The sequence below is a fragment of the Camellia sinensis genome, chromosome 2 (genome assembly GCF_055761805.1).
Source record: "Camellia sinensis isolate YWXY chromosome 2, ASM5576180v1, whole genome shotgun sequence".
NCBI classification, from domain to species: Eukaryota; Viridiplantae; Streptophyta; class Magnoliopsida; order Ericales; family Theaceae; genus Camellia; species Camellia sinensis.
The window spans coordinates 211,523,832-211,538,206 of NC_138962.1; positions in this window are offsets into that span (position 1 = coordinate 211,523,832).

Genomic DNA, 14,375 nt, shown 5'->3' on the forward strand with positions numbered 1-14,375 from the left:
ACATGAATGTCTTGGAGTTCATGCACTGGCTGGGGCAAGGGCAGATTTATTAATCTAACCGGCCAAGCTTCTGGGCCCCATGCCGATCGATATGTGCCACAGCCACTCCATGTACTAATTTTCGGCTTTTTGGAGTTAAAATTGCCTAATCATCTAAACGGCAATTATACATGAGTGTTTTGGAGTTCATGCACTAGCTGGGGCAAGGGCAGATTTATTAATCTAACCGGCCAAGCATCTGGGCCCCATGCCGATCAACATGTGCCACAGCCATTTTCTGAAGTTAAAATTGCCTAATTATCTAGTCGGCAAGTATACATCAATGAATGATCCAATAGCATAATTTAGCTCAAACAATAGCAAAGTGCAAAAGGAATTTTCATTAAGTAAATTGGACACAAATTGTAGCCATTTTACATATGAAAACTACTAAACAAAAGGCTACAAATTTGCAGGGAAATGCCTAGAGAAAACTTAAAACCTGTAGCCATACATAAAAAACTAAATAAAAGCTGTAAACAAAAACTACTGTCGCCTTGATCAATCCTCGGAGTCAGACTCCAGCGGCTCAACATCCACTTGCTCGTATGGAATTGGCATAGCCAATGTCACATTAGCAGCAGCAAGGGCTTTGAGCCAGTTGTGTTTGAATCCCCGATTCTCAAATTTGGGGACTTCTTGCACATAATTATTGAGGGCAGCGCCTTGCCCAGCTTCATATGCCTTTGAAGCTTCAGAATCGACAACTTCCTTCGCCGCCTTCGATTCCGCCAAGTCCGCCTCAAGTTTGGCGATCGCCTCTTGGGCTAACTTGAGCGCAGCTTCGCTCGCGTCAGCCCTTTGCTCGACAGCCAATCTGAGTTGGTCCACATTTCTGGCCCTTTCCAACTCGGCCTCGGCCTCGGCCCTTGCAGCTTCCATTTTTGCCCTCATAGCTTCGAACTCGACCCGGCTCCTTTGGCCCTCAATTTCGGTTTCCAAACGGCCAATTCGTTCGAGGGCGTCATGCTGGCGTCGGCCTATCTCGGCTATCCTTCCGACCGTCTGCAAAACAGGAGATTAAACCCAAAAATATATGCATAGAAGGGAAAGGAGACTAAATCCAAAAATATATTTTTACCAGAAGAGCCAATTGAGCGGCTAACGCTAGTGCTAAGACGTCTGGCTCCAAGCAAAAAGTCACCTTGTCAGACGGCAATGAAACTGATGAAGCCATACTCAGCGCAACGGCTGGGTCTTTTATAGCCGACACGTCAGAGGAGATCGGCATATTTCTTATCTTTGGCTGAACCGCAAAAGGCACAACTGTTTCTAACTCCTCTAAACACGGCCGTTTGTCGGTAGGCTCTTCTCCAGAGTCGGTCTCAACCTCGGCAGGATGTTTCTCCGCCCGTCGTTCAGCCTCCTCATTTGTCGGCACGATCGGCTCCGACTTGGTATCTCATATTTGAACCGTCTCCTCAATAACAGGCACGGGCGGCTCAACATCTGTGGCGGGCGGCACCTCGGATCGATTGGCCTCTACTCGAATGGCTTCTGCTCTCCGCCGCGCTGCCATTCGCTCAGCGTTTGTCTTTTTGGCGAGTTGTGTGAGTGACAACCCGGCCATATCTTCAAGGTACACGCCGGGAAGATCTTCTAGTCCAATAAAGACGTCGTCGTAAACTTCCCCTCGACCCGAGGTGGATGGAGGGTTAACTGAATTGAGGCTGGCTTCTTCAAAGGCTACCTTTAAAGCCTCGTCTACTTCGGCTTCAGATTGGCCAGATTCTTCAGCGATCTCAACTTCTGCACGCTTCGAGTCGGATCCTTTGACGCCGATTTGGCACAAGTTTCTGAAGTTTGTCAAAATAAGAGCTGTTGGAAACTCCTCGCCCCTTGGAATCAGGATGTTTTCTGCTGTCGAGAAAGTCGTGTACGTCGGCTCATATTTGAGCAGAATATGGGCCGCCCTCCCTTGTTTCTGAAGGCTTGGACGACCGAAGTATTTCAACGCGACTTTTATCTCCGAAAGAACGGCGTTGTCGGTCGAGATCGAAACTTTCTTCAAATCTTTTCCTGCACAAGCAAAACCATTAGGTCCTAAAAGTGAAGCTTTACAAATATAACAAAAGAAAAATAAACACAAGAGGCTATACGGCCACCTGGTTCGCCCCTCCGCCTAGGAATAGGATTGAGGCGATCCTTGCCTTCGCCGAATTTTCAGTTGCCTTGGACAACGACCATAACGTCATCGACTCGCTTCCCAGAGCTGGAAAGCATAGTCACTAGTTGATGGTCAGTGTCCTTGGCCCTAAGGAAATAACGACCGTGCCAACCGGAAGACTTGGCCAAGGCATAACAATGCCGAATGGTAGGGATGCCGAGGTTAATCCTAAGGCGACAGTTTAGCACTACAATTCCCATTATGATTCTAAAGAAGTTGACATTGGGTTGGGAAGGAATTAGACCCCAATGGCAGAGCACAGCCCTAAGGAGTGGGTGAAGGGGGAATCAGACACCACCCTCTGCGATTGACAAGAGAGGGAAGACGATCGTGGTTTCATCAGTCCTCTCCATATTGAGGGTGCCGTCTGTCACGAGAGACAGACGGACATTATCAGGAATGGAAAAATGGCGTCGGAAGCCAGAAATTCGATCCGAAGAGAGGAGATCTTTGAAATGTTTTGCCATTTTCATCAGTTTATAGGTATATTCTAAACCAAAAACAAACCAAGAAAAAAGGATTTAGAGCAGAGAGGGAGAGAACTTACAAGAGACGAAGAGGATAGTGAAGGAAAGGAAGTTGCAGAGATAATTCGGAGGGAAGTCCAGAGACAAGTGTCTGAAAGTGTGTATGCATTTAAAAGGATGTCCAAATTTTAAATCATAATAAATAGAAGTGTACGAAGGGGCGGGAAGTTGAAATGATAATCGAGAAGCATGTGCTCAGACATCTGCATTAGAATGAGGTCAGCTGTTGAATATCGACCTTGACTTTTCGAGTTCGAGACCAAACACTCCAACCAGCTGTCATTGGTGGGGTGCTTGGGGGGCAATTGTGGGGGCCAAATAATGGGGATCGTAAAGAGGCCGAATGTCTGAACTTGGAGAGTTGGAATATAAATATAGTATTCGGTTTCGTCCCGTAATTTCAAATCCAACCCTATTCGGTCAAAAGGCCGGTTGGGTAAGGGGCCGAGTGAAAAGCAGTTTGCTTTAAAAGAAGCCGAATGGCGAACTAAAGATGGGCCCAGCCCCGAGGCCCAAGAAAGAAAATATGTAAATAGAAGAACATCAGCCAGAAAGAGGTATGTGAGAACTATTGTACTTAACTTAGAATACAAGTAATCCTGAGTGCAGAGACTAACTTGCCTGTCGGAGTGCTAATTCTGGCACCCCCGACCGGAGTGTTTATTCATTTTCAGGTGACTAGCAGAGGATCACTAGCGTCCCCCAGGATCAGAAGAGTATTTTCAAACCACTTCTCCATAATTGGTGCCGTCTGTGGGAATACGCAAACACATCCATGGCAGGCATAACGGAAGACCCTCCGATAGTCACTGATGAAACCACACAGAGAGACGACCTCACTCTAACAAACATGCTTGGACTGGAGACTATCCCTGCAAGACGCGCTTTGAACTTCGCTGGTTTGGAAGCTGCCCTAGAACTAGGAGCCAAAAGGTTGGATGTAACCGGGGACTCGAACTTGGTTTTGTCTCAAGCAAAAGGAGACTGGAAGGTCCAAGAAGAAAAGATGAAGATCTATCACCAGACCTTAGACGTTCTGATTCCTAGGTTTGAGAAGCTGACTTTCACACATCAACTAAGAGAGAACAACAGGTTCGCTGACGCTTTATCAACTCTATCTTCCATGAAAGACATCTCACTTGGAGTCCGGATGCATCCAATCATCATTGAGCAGAGGTATACACCGGCCTACGAGACTATTGCCGCAATAGATGAAATGCAAGATCAAAACCCTTGGTACTATGATATCTGGAACTTCTTGAAAAAAAGGTTTATCCACCAGGGAAAAATGACAAAGATAAGAGGGCAATACGGCAGATGGCCGTTCAATTTATCATATGCGGAGGTAAACTGTACAAGAGGGGTCATCTTGGAATGCACAAGTTGTGTATCGACGCAAAGGAATCAAAGCGCCTGATGGAGGCCATCCATGGAGGAGAGTGCAGAGCGCACATGAACGGAGTAATGTTAGCCTGGAAGATTCTCAGGCAGGGTTACTACTGGTCTACCATGGAGGAGGTTTCTATCAGTTTTGTTCGCCGATACCACAAATGCCAAATTCATGCTAATCGCATAAATATCCCACCGTCGAAGCTGTACAACATGACTTCACCATGGCCTTTCTCAGTCTGGGAAATCGACGTCATTGGCGTAGTCACACCGAAAGGGTCAAATGGGCATGAATACATTCTGGTGGCAATTGATTATTTCACAAAGTGGGTGGAAGCTCAGTCTTATGCAATGTTAAAAGCAGCGTATGTGGTTAAGTTTATCCGAAACAACATCATTTGCCATTATGAGGTCCCAAACGAGATCATTTCAGATAATGACTCTTACTTCAAGAAGGAAGTGATTGACTTGTTGAAGAAATACAACGTGCCTTTCCATAAGTCATCCACATACCGGCCGCAAACCAACGGCAGCCAATAAGAACATCAAGCATATTCTACAAAAAATGGTTAAGACCTACAGGGATTGGCCAGACAAATTACCGTTTGCACTCTAGGGCTATAGAACTTCAATTCGGACGTCTACAGGGGCAACTCCTTACTCTTTTGTCTATGGGATGGAAGCTATTATGCCAATCGAAATAGAAGTTCCATCGCTGCGAGTCATGGCTGAGTGTCAAATAGCAGAGGCGGACTGGCAACAGAGCAAGTTCGAAGAACTGATGTTGTTTGATGAGAGAAGGTTGAAAGCACTGTACCATGTTCAGAGTTATCAGCACAGGATTGCTAGGGATTTTAACAAGAAAGTTAAGTCCAGGAATCTCAAGGAAAGGGATTTGGTGCTGAAAGACAACTGAGCTCCCATCCATGATCCTAAGGGCAAGTTCAGACCCAATTGGATTGGTCCTTACATCATCAAAACTATTTGGTCAGGTGGAGATGTAATTCTAATGGACCTGGATGGCCTAGAATTTTCCTAACCGATCAACAGGAACAAGTTGGAGAAATACTATCCTTGAGAGGCTTGCTAGGCCGAAAACCCGGAAGGGTGACCTAGGCAAAAGTTAGAGCACAAAAAATTGGAAACAAAGAAAAACTGAGCTCGCAAGGTTGAAAACCCTAAAGGGAGGCCTTGGCAAAAGTTAGAGCGTAAAAGGAGAGAGTTAATACTCGAGTGAATCCAAACCGAACTACGTAAGGCCTGATTCCCATCTTCGGGATACGTAGGCAACTTCATCCTGAAGTTCGGCTATAAACACCTCCAAATCAACTATCCTGTCCATGTGTTGATGAGGTCATCTTTGTTTGTTCTTTATCTGAAAGTTCGGTTGTGATCCTTACTCTGAGAGAAAAGCTAGTTACAGCGCTAAGCAGAGTTATTTAGTCAAGGGGCAATTTGTGATCTTCGGTTCGGGTGGTACATCTCGCGGATAGATTCTGTGTGTGTCAAGTGGTGATCCTTTTCGAAAATGGTTTTGAAAAGTTTTGGTAAAAGTTTATTTTTGTTCAAATTTTACCTTTTACAACTTAGGCCATTTTTGGACCAAAAGGAAAATTTTTAGTGCTCACACCTTTAATTTCATTGATTTCAATACAAAGTTCTCCAACTCTCAATACAAATCAAAGTTGCTTTTATTGCATTCATAAAACGTAAAAAGTAAGATCAAAGCAATAAATTAGGGGCATAAATGAGTTAGGTGTTCCTGCATTCCCCGCTTGTGCTTGTGAAATCTTCTAATGCTAAAGTGGGCCTGGTTTGTGCCTCATCCTCGAGCCAAGGCAGGCACTCGCTAGAAAGGGCGCAGCTGAAACTAGGGACAGGAGCTAGAAGCTCTCTCATTCTCCAAGCAGCGAGGTACCTAGCCAAATGTGAACCTCAGACGGGGAATGAAACCGAGTATTCTACCCCTTCCTCTGGGCAAGTCTGATCATGTCCAAACTGATGCCTGAATCAGAACAGAAAGTAGAATACACAGTGTGTTAGGCCAATCAACTAAATGCTCGGTTGCCGAGTCATGCTGTAGCTCATTTCGGTCAGATTAAGCCAAGGACAACACCAAGCAATGTCAGCTGCAGACCTGTTGCACATCCAGCGGCACCACCATTCCTCATTCAGAAAATCCACTAGTTGTTGGCGAAAAAAGTACGCTCGGGCTGAGTGTGCAGGGCAAGGGTCCACTACCTTCAACTTGTCCATTAGCCACACCTGGAAAGGGATGAAAGAAAAAAAAGATCAAAGAATAGAAAGATGTATGTTAAGAAAAAAGTGAGAAAAAAGCTTTGAGAGAAAAACATCGCATGAGTGCCGAGTGATGTAAGAAGCACGTATGAGAAAGGGTGAGAAATATTACCTGAAGAAGTAGTGGACTCCCTGCGAATTTGTTTGTCTCTCGCCGATGGAAGGCATCTAAGCCCATCAAAGTCTCGACCAACACCAAACCAATGCAACTTTTTCCCTCTTTCAAACCTTGGGCCACTTCGACAAGTCGAATGCTAGACCTGCCAAAACTACGGGCAAGAAGGAAATGAGCCAACATGCACAAGCAAAGGGCGTGTTTCAAGAAGGAAATGAGCCAACATGCACAAGCACAAGCAAAGCCCCTGAAGCCGCGACCATTATCGAATAAACTTCCTTCTTCCCATAACCCGGTCAAGTACTGTGCTTTCCATCAACAAACCAGCCATGACACTGATATGTTTTTTCATCTTCACCACGAAATACAAGATCTGATTGACAACGAGGTCATCGTCGCACCAGGTCCTACAAAGTCTATCGGCACTGGATCAGTGAACTTGGGGGATAATGTGATCATTTGATCGGGGGATGAACCACCTGTGGATGGCACTCAGTTTACTCCAGATGTGATGGATGGCACGCACTGTTTTGAGCAATGTGCAAATACTGGTTATTTTACTTTCGGACTTGGGTATTGGGTCAGTCTTGTTGTGTTGTATTGAGTCAATCTTTTTGTACTAAGTCAGTCGGGTCAGTCTTATCGAGTCAGTCCTGTTGTGTTAGAGTCGGGTGATTTTGGGGGTGTTACTGTCACGACCCAAACCCGCCCCTATAGGTTTAGTATCGTAACCGGCCAGTAATCCTTAGACTACCGAAGGCCTCTGAACAGATTAACAAAATTAAGGGGGCTAGCAGAAGCAAATACATAAATATAGTTGTCTAATGAGCTGTGCTGACTTATATGATACGGAATATTTAAAAACGTTATATACATAATCAAAAGCCACTCATACATTATACCCACACACATTACAGTATCTTAAGTCCAGCCAACAGAATTAACTCAAGTCATACATATACACAGAACCAACAGAACTTGAACACAGGACACTTCGGGAACCTCCACATGAGGCACAATGGTTGCCTGACAATAGAACACAGATCCAGACAAAAGCCTTCAGGCTCGGGCTCCAGAATGCTCACCTATGCATATATATACACAATGAGCTAAAGCCCAATGAATAACATTAAGGTAAAGGGGTTAGTGAACGAAATTCGAATATATCATAAGCAGAAAACAGACCAGAGCATAATCATTTTCATATCAGAACATAATAATGGTACATCCCATAGAACACATCACAGAACGTCTTCCGACTAGAGTAATCGGTTCCGGATACCGATTAAACACATATTGCCACAATGAAGTGGCTAACGAGATCTCGTAAACTTGTATGTCATGGACCCGCATTTTCATGTCGTCCCCCATGACTTGGGACTATCTATGGATGCCATAATAGATTTCAAACTTGGGATGTTCGTTCACGTAAACAGATATCATTTTAGAAATCATAGCTTATCACATTTCATTTGGAACATAATTCATATCAACATATCTTTACAGAAATGTTACTCACAGTGGTTCCCGTAAATGGTCAATCAATCCTCGAGTCTTGACCTATAATCACAAAATACATAACACAAGCAGATCTTATCATTACACAAGTACTTGGTCATCACGACTTAGCTTACATTACATTGATTCTTGTTTTTCCTTAACACATTGCTCAAAACACACTCTTGAATCTCATAACTTAGTACATTCTTTACTTAGTGTGTTTCTTATCCATAACCTCATTACTATGGCTTAATTAAGGCTTAGGAATGCCTAAGATGCCAAGAGGATGCCAAAATGTGTGTTGGAACACTTAGTAAAATTTATGAAAATAAGGTCTCCGCTCGAGCGTAGACTTCCTCGCTCGAGTGGACATGCAAAATGAGAGGGGTCGCTCGAGCGTGACTTCCTCCCCTCGAGCGGCCTGCAAACTTGGAAAAAGTACTGGTTGGTCGAAATCCACGCTCGAGCTACAACTCCCACGCTCGAGCGTATCGACAACATGCAAAGGTTTCGCATGAGCGTGCAAGTGGTCGCTCGAGCGGAGAGCTCATGTCTGGAAAAAAATACTGAGAGCTTGCATTCTCCGCTCGAGCGCAGGTTTCCTCGCTCGAGCGGACTGTGAAATTCTGGGTTTTTCAAAACAGGGTTTGAGCTTCAAAATGTGATTTTAATGGCAATACTCATGCAAAGCTTGATCAAAACACTTGGAAGGCCTTTCTAAAACACAATTACATGATCACTCTCAAACATTTAGCTCAAAACTCATGGATTTAGCAAATTTGAACTCCAAAGCTCATGCATAGAAGATTTTCAAACTCCTTTCTTTTGTTCTACAAAACATGCAATGGAAACCATAAGCTCATGAAATTTTGAAACATGAAACATGATAATTTCTTGAAGATGATGAGTAAAACTTACATGCATCCAAAGATTTCAAGAGCAAAACCCAAGACATGAATGAACAAGGTATAATCCTCCATAAACATGCACACAAGCCATTTTCTTGCTCAAAAACCCAATTTCACTTCAAATTCCAGTAATTGATTCACCATTTTCTTAGTACAAGATGCATGGAAGGTTGTCTACAAAAGAATAGGCTCTAGACTCTTACCTAGCTTCTTGATTTCGAACAATGAAAGATGGTCCTCCTAATTTCCTTCTTCTTCTTCTTCAACCTCAAGAGCTTACTCTCTCACTCTCTAGTTACACTCTCTCTCTCTCACACAAGAGACCAAAGAGGCCACCTACCACACCTCCTCACTCAGCTGAATATACACAACACACACCTCACTTTGAGCACCATACACGTGCACACACATGCACACTTCCAACACACACATACATGGGTTTTAATCCCCTACACTTAACACCACAAAATGCCTCAACATATTATACACTCAATCACATCTTGGATCATTAATAGGATTAGATTAGGTACCAATCATGCATTATTTAAATCAAACATAAGTAACCTTAATTTATTCAGGTTGGCGCGAAATTCAATTAATCCAAATTAGTTCCCATCAAGGTTTAATTTAATCACATGCGATTTTTACTGAACCAAATCAATTCTTAATAAAATTTGCCATGGTGTTCTAAAATTTCCAAATAACACTTTGATGTAATCAATTTCGATTTTGGATGCCGATAAGGCTTTCAATTTACATCTTAAAGCGGAATCCAAACAGATATTTCTACACGTAACAGATAGGAGGCCAAAATCATGTAAAATTCCATAATAATCCCATAATTTATTTTATCTGCTTAATTAACATCCTTGATTATTAACTAATGGCTAATTGCGGGTCGGGGTTATTACAGTTACCTTGGACATCACTTGCTTGTTTTGTGTTTGTCTTTTATACTCTTTCTTTTGAGTCTGTTTCTGCCTTTCAGCCAGTTGCACCAGAAGATCTGAATGAAACAGCAGTGATTTTCACGCTTTTGTGTTTGTTTCTGCTTTAAGCTAGTTGTGCCCGAAGATCTGAATGAAATGGCAGTGCTTTTCACCTGCTTTTCTGTGCCTTGAAATCATTGCATTGACCTAAGTTTTTCAAAACTTTTTGAATACTGTGATGAAAACAAAGAGGAAGGAATTCCTTGGGATTTGTAAAAAATTGATCAATTAAGAGAAAGAGAGGCATGCTAAGCCCTTAATGAATGAGATCATGTTTGTTAATGTGAACACTGAGAAGGATCCTGGCTTAATCCAGATTGGTTCTACTTTATCTTCAGCTCGAGCGACTAGTCACTTTCTTAAAAGATTTCAAAAAATGTTTTGCGCGATCTTGCGAAGACCTGTGTGGAATCGCTCTTGAGATTGTGCAGCATAGGATCACTCTCAGCCTCAAGACTTGACCCCTTTTGCTTTCAAACCTTGAACTTGGATTCAGAATGTTCAATGGTCAACCACAAAGGAGGCCCGCCAGGCCAGATTTGAAACCGCCCACGAACTAGGGGCAATAAGGTCGTGTGACATCAAATGAGGCCCGTCAGGCTAGATTCCAAGCAGCCCTCGAACTAGGGGTAAGAAAGTCAGATTAAGAAGGTTAGACGTCGTCAAAGGAAGCTTGCAAAGCTCGATCAGAAGTAGCCCTTGAACTAGGGGCAAAAATGTCAAATGTGCTCAGAGATTCAAAAGATGGGTCATTCTGCCAACCAATGAAGACTGGCAAGAAAGCCTAATCTCACAAGGGAGGAAAGAAGAAAGTTTTTGCTGAAGGACAACCGAGTTCTTATCCACAACACTAGGGGCAAATTTAGCCCCCATTGGATGGACTTCTACATCATCAGTGAACAACAACCATTCTCCAGGATTTAGATGGCTTCGAGATCTCAAACCGATCAACATGGACAAAGTTACACTTTTCTACCCTTAAGAGGCTCGCTGGGCCGAAAACCCGGAAGGGCGGCCTAGGAAAAACTTAGAACAAAAGAAAAAGAAGAGAAAAGAAAAGAAAAAGAACAAAAATAGAAATGAAAAGAAAAGAAAAAAAAGAAAAGAAGAAAAAAATGCAAATAAAAGAACAAAAGAAATGAAAAGAAAAGAAAAACAGAGCTCGCAAGGTTGAAAACCCAGAAAGGGCGGCCTTGGCAAAAGTTAGAGCGTAAAAGGAGAGGTTATTACCCGAGTATACCTTAACCAGGAACTACGTCAGGCTTGATTCCCATCTTTAGGATATGTAGGCAACTTCATTCTGAAGCCCAGCCATAAATACTTCCAAATCGACTATCTTCATGTAATGGTTCTGATCATCTTTGTCTTCTCTGTATCCGAGAGTTCGGTTGTGATCGTCACTTTGAGGACTGACTACAGTGCGCTGTAGTGCCATTCAGACAAGGGGCAACTTTCTGTCGCTGTGTAGTGCCCTTTAGACAAGGGGCAATTTTCCATTGTTTTGGATCTGAGGTTGTGCATCTCAAGAGTAAATTCTATGTTGGTCGAGCAGTGGCCATTTGCAAAAATAGTTTTTGAGAATTTTTAATGAAGTTGACTAATTCTCTAAAAAATTATTCCATTTTTCCAGAACTAGACCATTTCTTGGACCCAAAAAAGGAAAATTTTCAGTGCTCATAACCTGACTCGCATGGTTTCAAATCAAAAAATTGAACAAGTGTGTTAATCTAACTCTCATATTGGTCAAAATTGTTTTCGTAGAAAGCCAAAACAAAAAATGGTCAAAATGATGAACTAGGGGCACAGTTGAGTCGGGTTTTTTTTCTTTTCCCCGTTGTCAACCAACTTGCCAAAAAAGGCACCTTGTTCGCCAGAAAAGGCACAACTGAAGCTAGCAGCAAAAGGGCCGAAAGCTTTCACATCCTCCAAGCAGCGAGATATCAAGCCAAGTCCGAAACATGAACTGAAAATAGAGCGGGATGTTTGATTCCCTCATCTGGATGATCACATTCGAACTGGCTCAGTACATCGTCAACTGATGTCAAGAAGAAGGATCTAGTAGAATACTAGGGGCAAGAGCCCACAATTTCTTGTTTATCCATCAACCACCCAGGGAGGGATAAAAAAATAAGAGAGATTGAAGAATGGAGAGATGTGCGTTGAAAGGAAAAAGTGAGAAAATGGCTTTTTCAGAAAACAAGAGATTGAGTGCCAGAGTGATGTGAGAATCACAAATGGGAAAGGGTGGGAAATAATACCCGGAGAAACGGGCTCCCTGTGCATATTTGAGTCTTTTGTTTTGTTGTGTTTTTGTTTGTCTCGATTCTTGTTTTGAGTCGTTTTAAGTGTCAATAAATGTGTTTAGGTTGTTTTACCTTTGTTTTCTATTATTGAGTCGTTTTTGCTGTGGTCAGTCATAGGCTCAATACTCAGTTAAGAACTCGTTTCTCAATTTCAAATTCAAAAATAAAATCGTTTTGTGCTCGGAGTGCTGTGTCGTTCTCCATATTTGTGCAAAACAGGATTTGTTCTTTCATAAAACCACAGGGTTCAACCCAGGTCATGTGAAAACAGTGAAACCAGGACCTATCTGAAGCTATATGGGTTCCAGACTGCAAAGCAAAGAAAAGAGGGAAAATGCTAGGCATCTGAGTTTGTTTCAACTTCAGTAAGTTCCCTCATTACATTCCGTATGTACCGCTTCAAGTCTTGTCAATGCTCCGAAGTATGAGTGTGCCTCTACCTCAAGCTTAAGATCAAGTTTGTTTCAAGCCAGAATAGCGATCAAAAGTGCTCTTCCTGAGTACCATTTCCTGCCAAAGGCATCTTCGTTGTGTTTGCAATGAGTTCCTAGGAGACCAACTGCGACAGTGGAAACTAGAGTTCAAATGGATGATGCCTAGAACGTAAGGGTTCGGGATTTTTGAGACTAAAGTCTAGTTTAAATACCCAGGGGTGTATCCCTGGCTTGAAATCTGTATGAAAGCCCCATAGGTTGAGATAGCGTGCATACACCTCAATTCTGGATACTGAACCAACTTAGTCTGTCACCCCGTTGGAGAATAGGGAAAATTGTGAACATGGTCAGGAAGAAAAGTGGCATCCAAAGTGTTCCACGTGAAGAATCCTTGTCGGCATTTCAGAACCTTTATACTGTGAGTTGAAGGTAAGAGTTCGAAGAACACAAGGGGAGATCCCCGTCAGAGTAGAGCGGTTCATTGCCACTCACCCCATGAGGTGCTTTCTAAAGCGCCGCTATGTTTGTTTATTGCATTCCTTAAACATCATGCATTGTATTGCATTGTACCTATCAAGTTTCTTTCTCATGCATGCACGATTGTAGACACCCCATTTTTGACCATCCTCAAGACTCGATTGTGCTTGCAGGTACACCGAACAACCAGTTCGATTGCTCGCCGAGTACTCGACTTTCACGGCGGAACGTCACAGGTTTGAACTTTCCAAACCCTGTATCCTTTCTGCCCCATTCTTGGACCATGACTTGGTCCTTTCAGAATGTGTTTCTTGGTGCACTGCCGGCCACCTTTTGGCCCTGTCGGCCTTCACTTTGTTTCTGCCGGCCATTGATTGAGCCTGCCGGCCATCAATGAGCCACTGCCGGCCATCACTGATAGTCGGCAGAACCCTTGTCTCAGCAGGTTTCACTCCAGATCTTTTGTACAAGCTGGAATCCTTTTATCTCCCCTCCATACACGTGTATGGAGGGATGAAGCTCTTGCCAAGCTTCTTGAAGAAGCTTTGCATTGTTTTCCTTCTATATAAGGAGAGAGCCTCTCTCTTTAGTAGGGGTTCAACCATTTTAGAAGAGATATAGCTCTCTCTCTCTCTCTCTATATTTCTTACTCTCTCTCTATATTGTTGTTGATTTTGTGCCTTGAAGTTCATTTTTCTTGCACTTTTACACTACAACACATAGAGATACACCACCACCTTTGGACTGAGGTTCTTGGGAGGGTTATTTGAGCTCTGAAAGTGAGTTTTTGGCCCCTGAGGTTGCTGGTTTCGAAGCTGATCTTCAAGGGTGAGTATTTTTCCCTTTTTAGCACTTTTTTTGTACCTCATTTTGGCCATCCTTGCATATTATTTAGGCCTTGCTTTCAACTAAAAAAATTCTTGTATTTAAGTGCTTTTGGTTGTTGTTTAAGGTCTTTTTGCTGTTAAGGGTCTTCAACCCTCTTGTATGCCTTGTTTGGCCTTGTTTTGAGCCATGCCTTAAGGCCTCCGAGCTAGCCTTGGTTTGGCCTTCTAACCATTGAAATCTAGTAGATTTTCAATGGTAGGCATATGGTTTTGAGGCCTCAAATCAGAGGGGGTGACCCCCTCTCTTTTTGGTTTTTGTTTGCTTGCATTTTTGTCTTTCCAAAGGGGCTTGCATCTCTATGCTTTTAAGGCCTAGCTCAGGCATTTTTTTGTGACTTTTAG